The sequence below is a fragment of the Girardinichthys multiradiatus genome, chromosome 13 (genome assembly GCF_021462225.1).
Source record: "Girardinichthys multiradiatus isolate DD_20200921_A chromosome 13, DD_fGirMul_XY1, whole genome shotgun sequence".
NCBI lineage: Eukaryota > Metazoa > Chordata > Actinopteri > Cyprinodontiformes > Goodeidae > Girardinichthys > Girardinichthys multiradiatus.
Window position 1 is genome coordinate 19,558,220 of NC_061806.1, and position 16,397 is coordinate 19,574,616.

The window sequence follows — 16,397 nt, forward strand, 5'->3', positions numbered from 1 at the left end:
ATTTTTTTTTTTAATAATAATTGTAACAGGAACTTACAATAGCCAGCCAGAGCATTGTAGACAGACAGAAAGCCAGGTCACAAAACCGGTAACAGGAACTTGACAACAACTCAGGATAGTACTGGGATGAAAACAGAGTGCAAAATGGGAGGAACCAATGGCGACAAATGAAAACCAGAAAGCTTAAGTACTGAGGGAAGTGGAATATGAACCAATGAGCAGCGAGACATGTTAATCGGAAGAAACGTGGAACAGGTGTGGAACAGGCTGCAGGGAAACTAAGGAGAATGTGTCTAATTAAAACTAATGAGCAGAGGGAAAGCTGGGTCATGAGGAACTGAACAGAAAACAAGAAACTAGACTAAAAACAAAACCAAAGGAAAAACAGATCAATAGGAAAATAGAATCTACACATGAAACATAAGAATCTAGGGAGTAACCAACTACACAGAACAGAATAACTAAAGTAGAATAAACAGAAAAAACACCTGGCAGAGCAAAAGGGAAAACAAACTCAAAAACACTAACACGGGCTGGACATGACAATAATCTCTTAATAGAATCTTATCTCAAAAATGGAAGAAAATTGTTGCTGAGCATGTGTTGATATCTCCTCATGATGTGTCTTCAATGTTGCCCTCTGGCTGTGGAAAAAAAAAAAGTCTGTTCTTTACAGTTGATTTTTCTTTAGGAACAATTAAGAACAAAAGAAAGTACCAGTTCATCTCCAGAATTGGAACCACTTTGGTGGGAAAGGCCTAGATTGTATTTTAGATGCTGGTTAGGCATCTCATGTTGACTCAGATGTTCTTGTGCAAGTTCTGGTTGTGTAGGATCATTCAGTCTGGAGAAAGTGGCTTTTCATTGTGATGATTTTAATCTGTAACATTTAGTCTTTTTATTCATCTGTCTTCATCAGAGAGTTTAGCATGTGAAGGGGGGCACTTCCCTTTTTGAAAACATCTTCACTAATGTAAGTTTTCCTCCTTGATATACAGGTGTTGGACAATGAAACTGAAACACCTGGTTTTAGACCACAATAATTTATTAGTATGGTGTAGGGCCTCCTTTTGTGGCCAATACAGCGTCAATTTGTCTTGGGAATGACATATACAAGTCCTGCACAGTGGTCAGAGGGATTTTAAGCCATTCTTCTTGCAGGATAGTGGCCAGGTCATTACGTAATACTGGTGGAGAAAAACGTTTCCTGACTCGCTCCTCCAAAACTCCCCAAAGTGGCTCAATAATATTTAGATCTGGTGACTGTGCAGGCCATGGGAGATGTTCAACTTCACTTTCATGTTCATCAAACCAATCTTTCACCAGTCTTGCTGTGTGTATTGGTGCATTGTCATCCTGATACACGGCACCGCGTTCAGGATACAATGTTTGAACCATTGGATGCACATGGTCCTCAAGAATGGTTCGGCAGTCCTTGGCAGTGACGCGCCCATCTAGCACAAGTATTGGGCCAAGGGAATGCCATGATATGGCAGCCCAAACCATCACTGATCCACCTCCATGCTTCACTCTGGGCATGCAACAGTCTTGGTGGTACGCTTCTTTGGGGCTTCTCCACACCGTAACTCTCCCGGATGTGGGGAAAACAGTAAAGGTGGACTCATCAGAGAACAATACATGTTTCACATTGTCCACAGCCCAAGATTTGCGCTCCTTGCACCATTGAAACCAACGTTTGGCATTGGCATGAGTGACCAAAGGTTTGGCTATAGCAGCCTAGCCGTGTATATTGACCCTGACAGACTGGTGTTTTTATTTGATGTTAACTGTAAAATACTCCTGTCCAGGGTGTACCCCGCCTCCCACCCATAGACTGCTGGAGATAGGCACCAGCTTCCCCGCGACCCACTATTCAAGAAGCGGTAGAAAATGACTGACTGACTGACTGACTGACTGACTGTAAAACACAATGTAAGATGTTTTACAGCCTTTCTGTGGAGGGTGTTTTAGCTTTTTGTGTTACGTACCGATTTAGTGGCACAACAGAAGCACAAATGAACACCGAGGAAAAGAGTGAAACACTTTAGATAACTTAGAACAAATCAATAAAGAGAGATCCCTTAACAAAGCAAAAGGTATTCTTGCTGATCAGAAACATCCACTCCTTAATGCTTTTATGATACCCTCAGGTAGAAGGTACTGCTACCAAGGCCTTTCAAAAAATAGAACAAAACAGTTGTACCAACATTAATTACTTTCTTAAAGAAATGTTGAAGCAACAGATTTTACAAATGTTCATTTTATGATCTTCAGTGCTGAACCATTTCATTGAGACATGTTTTATTCAATTATATATTTATTATATCTTTAGAAATAAGATAACCCTGCTGCATTTTTACCTCCGCCTTCCTCCCTTCCTGTTGGATAGAGTAAGGGGGAGTCAGGTTTAGCCTAAACCGGCTCAGTTATGGTTGAGGTGCAAACACACCCTCCATTTCTGCTACCTGTAACACCCCTTCTCTTTTCCAATGGTTATAATCAGTCAGACAGAGAGAGGTATCCCGATCCTTGTGGTTTTTAGTATAACAATGGCCATCAGTGGGCTCTTGTTGGACAAACTTTATCAGTTTATTATTTTACTTAGTGCCCCTACACGTGGGGTGGCCAGGCTCTGGCACTCGGTGGTTTGGTCAGGCCTCCCCGGCAGCCCCGCGCCGTGCCGGACCCTTTGTGGGGTGCCATGAGACGACATTGTTGTAAATAAGCACATATGAATAAATAAGCTGAAACTATCTCTGTAGTTATGCTGTTATAGGCTTAGGCTGCTGGAGGACATAATGACCACTTTCACTCTCTTCGCTACATTCTCACACTACTCTCCAATTTTGCATTATTTGCTGTTATTTCAGTTTTTAACTTTGTTCTCTCTTTTCTCTTCCTAGAAGCTACACCTGGCCTGACTCTGTGTCTACCTGTGACACCTTTCTGGAGAGGGGCATCATCCAAGCTTCTGCTGGCAACAACTTAATGCTCACCCTCTACCCATGATCCACATGGCCCTGTCTTTCAGTGTTTAACCCTTTCTCTCTGCTAGATATAGCAATTGACTGAGCTTAACTGTAAGTAACTCTATGTGCTCTCTTTCATACTCTATCCTTAAAAACTGGCTCAGAGTTTATCTGTTCTTTCTTTCTAGGTGAAACGACTAAAGGAGCTACATCCACTAACATTTACTTTTCCTTCCCATAGAAAGTACTCCTGGATCAGCGCTTCTGTGTTCTTTTTGTGTCTCTGCTTTGTTCTCTCAAACCCCCAGTCGGTCGTGGCAGATGGCCGCTCACACTGAGCCTGGTTCTGCTGGAGGTTTCTTCCTGTTAAAAGGGAGTTTTTCCTCTCCACTGTCGCTACATGTATGCTCAATATGAGGGATTGCTGCAAAGTCAACACCAGTGACTGTCCACTGTCTCTACATGCTCATCCAGGAGGAGTGAATGCTACAAATCTCTGAATGGATGCAATCTGCTGGGTTTCTTTAGATAGAAAAACGTTTTATCCAATTTGAATAAATAACTAACTCTGACTGCACTGTTCAATTGTTAGGATTAATTGGAATGTATGTACCTGACTGTTGTGAAGTGCCTTGAGATGACATGTGTTGTGAATTGGCGCTATATAAATAAACTGAATTGAATTGAATTGCATTATTGTGTAGTATATGCACAGAGGCAATTAGCTGCAAAGGATGTTGTTGTTGATTCTGTCTTTACATTGTGTGCTGTTAAGTGTGTTTGGATGGATATTGTGCATTTTACTTGTTCACTTTTTGTTTGTTTACAAGTTGATGTAAATAGCCAGTCTCATGTGATTACTCACTAAGCAAACCTATCTATTTTAGTCATTCACTGTTACCTGGGTGCTATTTCTGTGAGTTTGGAGACTTTTGGTATGTCTGGTTTACTCGGCAAGATTTTCAAATTATCGGTTGATTTTCTAAACTTGAGAGACCCCACACATGATGAGAATATAACAGGTTTGGTTTCTAAAGGGTGTTGTGTACAGCCACAAAGCAAGCACAACACACCGAATACAAACAGATTTCACTCACGAACATTCAGATCTCAGACTGGAAATCTCGCAAAATCTCTTGAGATCAAAGTTCTAAGTAAATAAACATGGTTGAAAAGGAAGAAGCAATGGCGATAGTTTGTGGACTAATTTTAACAGAGTACAAACATTGCAAAAAGAAAAGGCGTTGGTTAAAGGAATGGAGACATCGCGAGGAGGGGTTCTACTTGCTACACTGTGATATGGAGGTGAGTTGTGTTTTTTTTTTTTTATCAGAAAATGTTGTTACACACTGTTTAGATTGTTCTCTGTTGATATTTTATTGGGTTTTCCCCCATTTTGGATTTCCCTCCATGTTTCTGTACAAGTCTTGTCATTGCCACCTGACTTGCTTGTCTGCCCTTGTTTTAGCTTTTTCAACCAAACGGTGTGTTGCCTGGTCACACCATTTCTGACTTTGTCCTCCCTTTGCATAGTTATTTTAGTGTTTATTTGAGACCTAAACTTTCCAGCATTACCAGCATTCTTTCAACTGTGATCCATGACACTATTGCTTGGAGGTATTGCTGTCATGTGGGGGTTCATAAAGTTCAGGCAGTTGCTACACGTAGTAAAACACGAAGTAAAAATGCCAGGACTTGAAGTTTATTTGAAGAATGTTAAATCGTTATGAGATGCTCAGTAGTATTTACTGCAAATGTCTGGCTGATTGATGTGTGCATTCAGTAACGTGGATCACTTAAACTTACATAAACTGGCCTATTTATCAGTTGGCAAAAACATCTTCCTACATAACTGAAAATGAGTTGCAGTCAGTCAAGTCAGCATTTTTGTTCAAGAGAAGTTGAGATGAGAGAGAGAATAAAAAACGAGTGGTCGGAACAATTAAAGGAATGGGAACAGAGAGGAGAAGAAAGGGTTAGTGTGGACAGGTAGGCGGTGTGACTTCACCTCTGCGTTGACCTGTCTTCTTTGAAGTGATTGCCGACTGACTGGGGACTTTGAGAGCGGGACAAAGAACGTCACACGCGAGGCCACATACCTTTGGGTCTCTGTCACAATGCAGCCGCGTCGACCGTCTAGACCTACACACCTGTACAAATTCATCACAGGCACTAAGACACACTGCATGCCAAACAGTGTTTGGCATGCAGGGGACTTTCAGGGCAAGCAACGCATTAATAATGACTACCTGCAGAGTGCATAGGAACTGTTTTTCATGTATGTGTTTGTGTTGAGTCATATTGAGGAAAACTTAAAAGGAGCTATCTTGGTTGCAACACTGCCTCAACTTGCACATTTTCGTAACTTTGGTTTTGTGGTCATAATAAGTATTTTTATCTGCTTGGAAAATGACTGAAATAAAAATTAAATGACAAAAAAGCTTTATGATTGACAGAGCCAGTCTCTTGAGAGGAAACCTGAATATCTGTGCTTCTGTGAGAAACATAAAGCAATCAATGTTAAAGTTCTTTGACAAAGAGAGATCTGGGTCCTCATAGAAGCAGCCGAGACATCCATGGAGGAGGTGCAAAGATCCACACCTCAGACCCATGGAGAGCCTAACTATTAGTCACACACTCCACAAGTCTGCCCCTTATGGAAATGAGGTGAGAAGAAAGACAATGTTGACACAAAGCCATGACATGCCTTGTTTGCAATTTGCCACAAGCCATGAAGTGCACACTGTAAAATGTGGATGACACTGATCTGGTTAGATGAGAAATACATCAAACAAAATTCTGATTGTGGTAAAAAACTAACACTGCACATCACCATGAACACACCATCCCTGTAGTGAAACATAGTACTGATAAGGTCATGCTGTGGGGTTGCAACACTTTGAAGTCCTGAGAAACCAACATTATTAACAGGCCAACAAGTTTCAGCATGTGGCCTTCATCAAGGTCAAGACAAGACATCAGTTTGTATCTTATTAGCAAGAGTGTAAAAAAGGGAAGAAAATAAAAAAATCTAACCAAGCAGTCACAAACTTACACATACTGTAGAGAGGCTGACAAATAAGCATTAAAGGTGTGGGCTTTGTTCTACATTGACTGAATATATATACAAATGCATGCCACATGATTTAGATTTTTTACTATAAATACATTGTGAAATAATAAATACAATGAAGTTTGAAAAAGGTTCCAAGGGCAAACATTTTTTGCAAGGTACTGTTTTGCTATTCAAAATCAGAGATGTGACAAAACATTTTGGACTTTGATCCCAACAGCCAACAAACATGAGAAAGCAATTCTGTCAACTTCCTATGTGTGGCCTGTCAATTCTGTTGATTAGAAAAGCGGTTTATTAAACACTTGCATCACATTTCACTATCTTTGAAGAGTGGGGAGCTTTATAATGCATAAGCAGCAAACTAAGATGGTCAAAAATAAACTCTGGAAATGTGTAGAGAAATATGAGCTATATAAGCCCTTGAAGAGTGATTATTTGCTATTTAAAGAAATATTAACACATTTTTGGGGGTTTACTTTTAACCCAATGAGGGTTCCTGATCCAAAACTCTTATTCCCAGCTTCCAAACAGAGTATTATTGTGTGCTAATGTGTAGCAGCACTGCACACAAACAGCCTTAGATTATTAACATTGTTTGTGACTTAGTGGAAATAACCGTGTTTGTGCTTCTTGCCTGGTGGCTGGGCAGGGGGCCAAATTTCATTGTGCTGTATTTTGATTATTTTGTTTATTCTTGTCTGCCTCTGGGTTGTAATTGAGGCCTGTGTAAACTTTTGGTTAGTTTGTTTTATACTCGGCTGCTTTTTCCCCCTGTTCTGAGAGGCAGCTTTGCTCACTTGATCCTCTCTTTACCCTTGTTCCATTCTGCCTCCCGTTGTTGCTCTGATGTCCCCCACGCTCCACATCAATAGATTTCATTAGCATTTGGGGGGATCGAGCACGGCTGGACGCATGCAGCAGGAAGCCACACTTGATGTGGGGTTTGTGTGGTTCATGTATATAAGCTCATGCGTGTTGGTTTGAATCAGAGAAAAAAACTAGTAGGGAGAGAGAGTAGGGGTACCACAGCCCCCATTTTTTCAAATTATTTTACCATTTAATAACAGGTTTTGTACCACAGCTACTGGGTGTGGCTTCCCAGAAGGCCATGCATGAAGCACCCAGTAAGTCAGCGTGTGCAGGAACATGCATGCACATTCACACACACACAGATGTACAATCTTCATTCTACTTTTTAGATTGGCTGCTGTGTCTAACGCTCTAACGCTAATGACTGGTTACATTTATGCACTTAACCTGTTAACCTAACTGTACTGCATCTGGCATTCATACATATTCCATAATAGCATTTACAGTGAGGTTTATAGGTGAGGCACCTAGTTGCATCTTTATACAAAACTAGCATTGATTTGTCAACAGTGGAGGGTTTTGTTATGAACGACATGGCTTGGCCCAGGGGTGGAATTAATAGGTTTAAAATTTCCCTAATTCCATATCCAGTCATTAGAAGCAGTACTCCACTCCACAGGATTTGGCCATGTAAGCACTGTAACAAAAAATGGTTTTTGCATCATGGCTGGCAAATTATTCTGAAGTAGAAGTATACAGCTACCAAGCTGGTACTAAATAACAGGGCTAGTTCACTGTTTATCCCTACTCCACCTAAAAGTGTATTCACCTAAAAGTGTAGTTTGGTCATCTATAAAATTATGTTTGCAAAGCACAAGACTAGTATCAAACAGATCCATACCTTTTTAATTCTTAATGTGTCTCTTAGCTTAGGTAATATGTTTTTTAATGGTGTTCATTTGGGGAGTGGGTGTGTGTTTGTTAATTTTTGGGGATGGGGTTGCAGGAAAGGTACTTGCCCTAAGTGGCGTCCTTCTGAGAACCACCACAGTTGGTCAATATCTGCAGAATATTGTTGTCTCTTGATACTCCAGCTGTGGCTTACCCAAGCTACACAACTACAAATATATATATTTTTTAAACTGACATTTCTTCCTCTGATTGGTAAAAAAAAACTAAAAATGAAATTCTAAGAAAAATTCTGAAATAACAATGTTGAGCCAAAAGATGATAAAAGCATTGAATTTACTGACACATCAAAATTCTACAGAAGATCCTGCAGCGCTTTTATAAACTTCTCTAAAATATCAAGCAGAAACAAACCAAGGCCGATGAGGAAAAACCCAGATGAACACACAAGGGCCTTCATGAGTGGCGCTGCCATACAGCCCTCTAACTTTAACCCACAGAACATGAAAAAGACTCACATTCAGACTGTCTCTGGTTTGCACATTCAAAAAAAAAAAAACTATTATATTCACTTTGAGGCAGATTGGACAAATAGCAATGAAGTCAGATGAAAAATGGGTTGAAATATTTACAACTTTAATTTAATCCCACAGGAATGTGCAACTGTTTATTAAGATTATGATTCTGTAAACTAGATACTTGTTTTGTATCAGCACCTGTGTTCTATTTAAAATGAGCATCTCTTTTGATTTTACAGAGTAAGGCAGATATACTTATTGTTCATAAATTTAACAAAAACCAGGCATAGGAAAATCAGGCCTTAGATTCCAGGGCAAAAACTAAACCATTGTGATTTTTGTGCTGTGGATTCTGAGCGAAGACAACGGTGCTGGGAAATGTTTCCACCCCTGGATCATGTCTGATCATATTTAAGAACCACACATCTAGGCTTTGATTACTTTTTCTCTATTTTTGCTTAGTTTCACCTCAGGAATTTAAGAGTACAGTCACATGTTGCCAAGAATCTTAATCAGATACTGCACCCATTAAATATTTCAGTGTAATTATCCTGAATTTTGAAGCAAAACCATATATAAATGATGCAGTGCAGCACAGAAACAGTGTGTACAGTATGAAGGCACGTAGATCTGTTTAACTGCTGCCCCTGTGACAGTCCAACAGACAGACGTGGATCTGTTTGGAGACCGGGAGTCACTGTTTGTTGATGGAAGCTGTAAAGATTACATGTTAAAGAGCAAATTCAAACACTGTGCCTGCTCACAAAAGTCGCAGTGTAAACCAAAACTCATACAGGTGCACAAACGTACGCAACACTTTCAGGAAGGAGATGAAGATTGACAACGGCTGTTACCTGAGATCCTCACTGCACATCCTCAAACCAGTCTGTTACCTGCTACACTCCCATCATAGGTTTTGATCACTGAGCTGTCACAGTCTACCTGGAATGCATGCATGCACACATGCACACACACACTTAACAGCAAGTTCTCCAAGGCTTGTAGCCAGAGCCTGAGTAAATGAAAGAAGCTCTTTCACTCAACTTTTCTTTTGATGCTGATCACTAAAGCAAAATATTTCAGGATACACAAGTCATTATGGGTTTAACTCCACTTGGGCACATTCAGTTGACCTTATTAGTTCTGGGAAAATGTTTAAGAAATGTTGCACATGGAAACGGCTGTATTTCTAAATTTGTTGAAAGAGAGAAATGGAAAAAGTAAAGTGAGTATTGAACGTGAACAGAGACATTTGCTGGGGACCTGAATCACACCATGTACAGCTGGATTGGCCCTGACCAGTGATCAGCCAGTCAGAAATGTAAAAATCCAACATTGTTTCAAACAGTGAACACACCATTCATAAACACTACCAGGTTGCAGTAGCAACAGACTTCAGTGTGGATGCTAATACAGAATAAAAGCTCAAGGTTTTCTTACTATCAAAAATGTGTTGCTGCACAGTGGCGCAGTCGGTAGCACTATTAGCTTGCAGCAAGAAGGTCATGGGTCCAACTCCCGGCTAGGGGTCTTTCTGCATGGAGTTTGCATGTTCTCCCCGTGCACACGTGGATTCTCTCCGTGTACTCCGGCTTCCTCCTACAGTCCAAAAACAGATGAGAGCAAACTACAACTTTTCAGATACAAATTGTAAAGCATGGCGGTGGCAGAATCATTATAAGGGGTGCGTTCCCTCACCAGGATAGGAAAGCTGGTCAGAGTTAATGGGAATATAGTTGGAGCTAAACATAGGGAAGTCCTGGAAGAGAGTTCTTTAGCATGGCAGTTTACACTTGGAGGCTACTGTTTTATAATAAACAGTAGCATCCAGCTAACTTTCTTTAGAGAGGAATAGCTGTTGCTAATTTAATGAAGATCCAAAAGCAAAGCCAAAACAGATGCGGAAGGAGAGATAGAGAAAAGAGGGTAAATGCAGAGAGGAAAAGCGTGAATGGATAGATTTTTCCTCCACGAGCCATCATGACAGCTCCTTTCATCCTGGCTGAGGCCCCGGTGTTAGTGCTGGCACTGCACTCTGCCTGCCACTTTATCTTACCAACACACACACACACCTATACACACACACATGCTCCCACACACACATCAAACCCTCCTGAACTCCGATTCTGCGAGGCTCCAGCCACAGCACATGAAATCTGTTTATATCATTTGGTAGCTGTGAAAGTGTTGGTTTGGACCACAGTGCCTGCCTCGGATCCACAGCCCATAAAGCTGAAGATAGAGAGAGAGTGAGAGAGAGAGACAGGAAAAAAGGAAAATCTGCAGTTTTATCTTTTCTTCCTGTGAGTCAAATTTTGCATGTCTCAGTTCCCATGTTCACCTCCTTTAAAGTACTGTTTTGTGCCAATTGCCCTCTGCTCTGCCTTTTTCTCCTATACACCCCCTCCCCCCCAACAACACACACACACTTCTCCCCCTCCTCTTACCCTGTGCCTCAGCTCCATTAAGCCTCAGTATGGGTTGCCAGTTTCTAATGATTATTTGGTAAGAACGGCATGCTCCATTTGCGAAACCTGGCTGGATGCTTATCTGGCAGTTACTGGCCACCATTTTGGGACTCGAGTTACAGAAAATACTTACAGGGTCATTACTGTGAGCCAGAGTTCAGTTAAGACTAAGAGTCAAAGTATGGTAACACTTTGACTTCTCTTCAGGTTTCTGACATAACTTATAAAAACATTACATTTGAACCTAAAACCTTCACACCAGAACCCCAGAAGTTTATTATTCATGGACAGTGGTTAATGCTTTTAGCTGGTGTTAATGTCCTGCGTCTGTTTGAGTTCGGAGAGATTATTAAACTTTACCAAGCTTTTTTTTATTATTATTTTTGTAGGTGCGGCGTGTGCAGAAAATGCTGACGGCCCAGGTTTCCAAAGATCACCTTGCCTTGTAATTACCAGGGAGTCATAGGAGCGCCGCCGATGCTGTCACTCCGTAATCACAACCCTAAGGCTGCCTACCTCAGTTCCGACCTTCCCACACACCTCTCCTTTTGACTGGCCGCATATGTTTTCTTCTCTCTATCCAAGGTTTCCTTTCTGTTTCCTGGGGTTTAAATCAATTTCCGTTAAACAGAAAGTTTGGTCAAATACTATACATAGATAGAAAATATGAAAAGCAAGAGGTGATTAGATTTTAAGCATAAATAATAAACCCCAGTTTTGGGAAGGACTGTCATTTGTAAAATACATACTTGCTGAATGTTTTGGACTAAATTAGGATATTGTGCAGTCATTTTAATAGATTACGTCCTGCAGACGTCTGCACATTCATATTGAGCTCTCTGTTTAAATGACTAATGACCTCTCTATTATTGTTTGCAAAATTATGTACATCTAAATAAACGTAAACAATTGATTAATATAAATCTACAGTATTTTCTGAATGAAGTTTTCAAGCTAATATGAGGAACACATTGTTATAGCTTGTCAAATGTCAAATTTATTTTTGTAGTACATTAAAAACAAAACATACAGAATAAAAGAACATGTGAAATACAGTTTATGAGGTCTCTGAAAATTTGTTTTTCTTTTTCATGTAAATTTTCCAGCAGGTGTAATTGCACATAGAGCTATACAACTCTGAAAACGTGCTAAATTATCCATAGAGGTGTTCTTCAGTTCAGTAAAGCTCCTAATGGACTTTACTTAGGGATGCCTGTGGCTTCTGCGTGTTTGTTCTGGGGTCTAAAAGTTCTTTTAAAGAATTAAAATCTGTACCACCTGGTCTTTCCTAATAATTATTCTTAGCCAGGCATAAACCAAACAGGCTAAGTCTGAGAGTTGGGTTAAAGTTATCTGAGATCTCAAATCTCTCGGGGCGTCTAAATGTCTGAATGATTTTACTTACCCTTTTCCTCCAACTACTACTAATATTGTAACTAAAAAAACCTCATATGTCACCTTCAATGCTGTTAAAGGCAATGACGAAATCTGTCTTCTGCATTCCTAGTTTTACCAGTATTTGTTTTATGGTATGGCTGCTAAAATAGCCTCTTCTTTAAGCTGCCTAACGTCTCTCACGAGCCAACCACTTGATTAAACGTGCTTAAATGAATGAAAACATCAGCCAGTTGTTGGTTTAAATGTAGCACTGCTTGTGCTGCTCCTCACTTCACACCTGCTCACCAATTCTGCTCTGTGACCTCTCAGTACCTCTGCACCGCCTCGGTCCTTACAAACCTCACATTGGACTGTAAAGAGGCATCTTATTAAATTTGACTTGAACATTATCAGAACAGTGTTACGTTCACATGTTTGTCATATGTGGAGACACATGATCAGATGGCAAAAACATGGCGTCAAACGTTCCACGTGTGGTTGAATCCCAAAGGGATGTTCTTCTAGGAACACGTGAACACGTGTTTCACATGTGGAAATTGTGTAGTAACATTTGAAGGATCTTAACAAGTTAAGTGTGAGCCTTACATGCATTATCCCATACCTCTGTACCACAAGTCATGTATAGAAAAAAAAATAATACATAATGTCTTTCTTCTAAATATTCTACATAAAATTGCAATGATTTTGGACATTTTATGTTTTACGTTGTTTATATCAGACTTTTTGAGTGATTTTTTTGCAATCTAATTCAGAATCAAACACAATGTGTGAAATTTAAGAGCTAAGTTCTGGTTAGTTAAAAGAACCCATTTAATTATCCTGGTTTCTGTGTGACTTTAACTATATTCATTTTTTTATATAAATGAAAACATTTTCTACACATGCAAAACAAATAAAAATAAATCACAGTGTCACATAGCTCCATTTACAATCCCAAAGTTCTGAAATCACTGATTTTCCAGCTGAAAATCTTATTGACTCTAACTTGAACCCACAGAACTGCAAAGACAGCTCCAACACTGCTACTCTTTGCTTAATTGTCAACTCATCTTTGGGATGTTGTTTACTCCTCTCAAGTACACAACATCATCATCTCCTCCTCCACTCTCATTAGAATCCAATTCTAGCAGCCAAATCTTTTTATGGACCTGGCCCAATTGCCTCTTAATGCTTTCACTATTAGGCTGCGTGTAATCAAGCAGGCTATTTCCATAAAACAAGTCACAAAGAGTTTGCTGTTAGACATAGGAGCAGCGCTGTCGCTCTTCACAGCCTATTGCTCACTGTACACTGAGTTATTTAAAAAACAGCTGTACACACAACTTTAATGAGACGATTATAATCTCTGCCTCTACCCCCGATCTGGTTCTCTCTTCTCTCAGGCAATGTATGGTGATGTTTCAAACTATGGGACTTTTTGCAGAAAAGCTTGCTGCCTTCCCGTAAGGCAAGCGGCAACAAGCACAATTCATCATTCATAGAGAAGCAAATAAAGGGGGGTAAAAGAGAGAGACACAAAAAACAAAATCCAGGGCTGTTTAAGTCAGAAACTGCACCATAGCAACCGATTGCTATCTAATTGCGATGTGCCACCCTTTTTGTATGTAGCTACAGTAACTATTGGCAACTGTAACAGGAGACAGACACTAAACCAAAGATAAGGGGTTGTTTGAGAGAAGGTCAAATCAGGGGATACTGAGAGAAAATAATGTTCAGAAGATGAGAAAAAATGTAAGTGCATATTCATACAACTTAAACGTTTGCGACTTCTGTGTTTTGTTGGGATTTTAAAGTTGAAAAACACAAAGTACAGAATAATTATGAAGTCAAAGTAATATGGTATATGTTTTTAACATTTTTTTCAGTTTAAAATCAGAAAAATATTTATTCTCCCACCTTATTCAGATACTCGTAAAGAAAATGAATGCTTTTGCAGGGCAATTAAGGAAAAATATACCCCACGGACAAAAACAATCTTTAAATTATTAAAACATCTCATTTAAAAAAAATCTAACCATGTTCTCTTGCTACACAGTTAACCATTTTTCTTTCAAATCTGCTCTACTTCCTAAATCCCTGCAGAAGACAGGAGAAACCAGCCTGAGCTTGCTGCAGTGTTTTTGCCCTCCTCTCAAGTACAGGTTAGGTGGATGATGTGTAGTGAGAGGTTAGTGAGAAAAAGACATGTCAGAGTCCCCGCAGGGCCTGTTTGATGAACACCAACAGCTGACTGATGCTGAGTGTATCAGCTGGGGCTCCTGGCTACTCTCTTCCCTAACTGTGTGACTGTTTTTGAACCTGCAGGTTGATGACTTCACTGGCTGCCCCTAATTACAAGCAAGAAACTGGAAAAAAACTCAGTCTTGGTTCTATCTTATTTTGTTTTTAATTTCTCTATGTATCTACCTAAATAAATATTAAAAAATAGCTACTGAAATTAAGTTTTATTTAATGAATCGATTTGGGATCCACCCTCATGTCTTTGTCTTCGTGGGCCGAGGTCCATGGGGGTTGCCTGTAAAGATTACTACATGCAACTTCTGTGTAGCTACTATTGCTAAAATTGCTCAGTGCACTGGAGCAGTTTGCAGCTGAATGCGTTGCCGTTGATCAGAGTCAGCTCCTCCAAGTCTGAGTCCATGGTTCTCAACTTGAAAAATGTGGATTGCTCCCTCTGGGTTGGGGATCAGTCTCTGACAAGATACTGAGGTCAGAAAGTTTCAGTATCTTGGTGTTTTGTTCATGAGTGATGCTAGGATGGAGCAGGAGATGGAAAAATTGAGGCTCCATTATTAATAACACAGACACTGCTTCAGTGTCTCTTGCTGAAGAAAGAAATAAGTCAACAAGTAAGGCTCCTCTTTTAATTGATCCGTCAGCATTGTGATCCTCTCCTTAGGAAATACATACAGGGGAAAGGGATGTCTAGGTTTCCCCTCCTATATCTGATATCCCTACACCTTGTATCTGACAACTGGAAAACAATGGAGGGATGGAAGCACACGGTTTTTCTACACACATCAAAAACAGAAGAGAAATTTACTCTGCTCCTCCGTCCTTTAAAATAGTCAGCTCAGTTTTTGAGTCACACTTTAAACTATCCAAACACAAATTATATTAGATTTCCAGGTAATGTCAACGTATAAATAATGATGTTATGAAGTTTTATTATGCTTCCTTCTCACAACCCAATCATAATCTTCTGAACCCTGTGAAGATCCCCACCCCATAGGTTGAGAAACACCTATCTACAGCTTAATAGGAAGAGCATGAAGGATATTGAGTTTTTAGTAGAACGGTCAACTATACCTGAATCCATTGTTGAAAATGTTTTTAGATAAACTTTATTAAAGAGCCTCGAATCTGAATCCATGGTAAATTTATTTCTGCAAGATTAAGTCATAAAGCCACATCAATTCGTTATTTTCAGTGCCCTGAGAATTTCCAAACAACCCATTATTTCTTTATCACTGTTATGATTAAGTCATATGTGATTTTTCTATTAACTGTTGCACAATTATACATATTAGCTTACACCATCAGCTATCATTTAAATCAACAATTCCATGCGGTCTGTGAGAGAACAAGAAAAGGCACAATTTATGCTAAAAGCTGTATTTAACCTTAATTGCCATAATTGGTATTTTTCAATGGCACCAAGCTTAAAAATTACAGCGCACTCTTTGAACAGATTAGAGTTGTGTGATACTTGCGCGTCCAACACATTGTAAAACGTGTGTGAAATATTATAATTGTGCCAAAGGCATTGTTGAGTTTTAAATAACATCTTCTGTTTTTTAATAGCCGTTATTCTTTTAAATAAATGAGCCTCCAACGAGGTCACACGACGCTGTTCTGACTGCTGTTCAGTTGCACAGATAAGCTGGAGGAATCAGTGGAGGAGCTGCGGCTGTGCTAACAACACCAACAGCTTAACTGGTTTGACAAGGACATTATTCCTCAGGGCGAAACAGAGCGTGGCTAATTGAATTACATAAATAGGTACTAATGGAGCTTGGCAGGAGAGAGTCTGCCTGTAAACACAATCAGCTGTGAAAATGTCAGTGTAATACCTGCTGTCGTATTAATCAGTCTCATTTTACTTAAATATGATGGTGATTTTGTTTTATTTGTTTCTTTTTTGTTTTACAAAACTATTTCCAAAGTTCAAGTCATTTTTGAATTCATTTTTCATCAAGATCACAGGAACACAGTGTACAGGTCAGGGGTTAAGTTAAGTGAAAACCTT

The 16,397-nt window shown here is 39.7% G+C and overlaps 2 long non-coding RNA genes across 2 annotated transcripts; both read left to right on the top strand.

Moving 5' to 3' along the window:
* Nucleotides 1–4,145: 4,145 nt before the first annotated feature.
* Nucleotides 4,146–11,805, top strand: LOC124878700. Its single transcript, XR_007040841.1, has 2 exons — nt 4,146–4,274; nt 11,140–11,805. It is a non-coding gene; the product is annotated as an uncharacterized LOC124878700 (long non-coding RNA).
* Nucleotides 11,806–13,768: 1,963 nt separating this feature from the next.
* LOC124879935 lies at nt 13,769–14,566 on the top strand. The gene is made up of 3 exons (XR_007041175.1): nt 13,769–13,879; nt 14,231–14,315; nt 14,453–14,566. It is a non-coding gene; the product is annotated as an uncharacterized LOC124879935 (long non-coding RNA).
* The last annotated feature ends 1,831 nt before the right edge of the window (nt 14,567–16,397 follow it).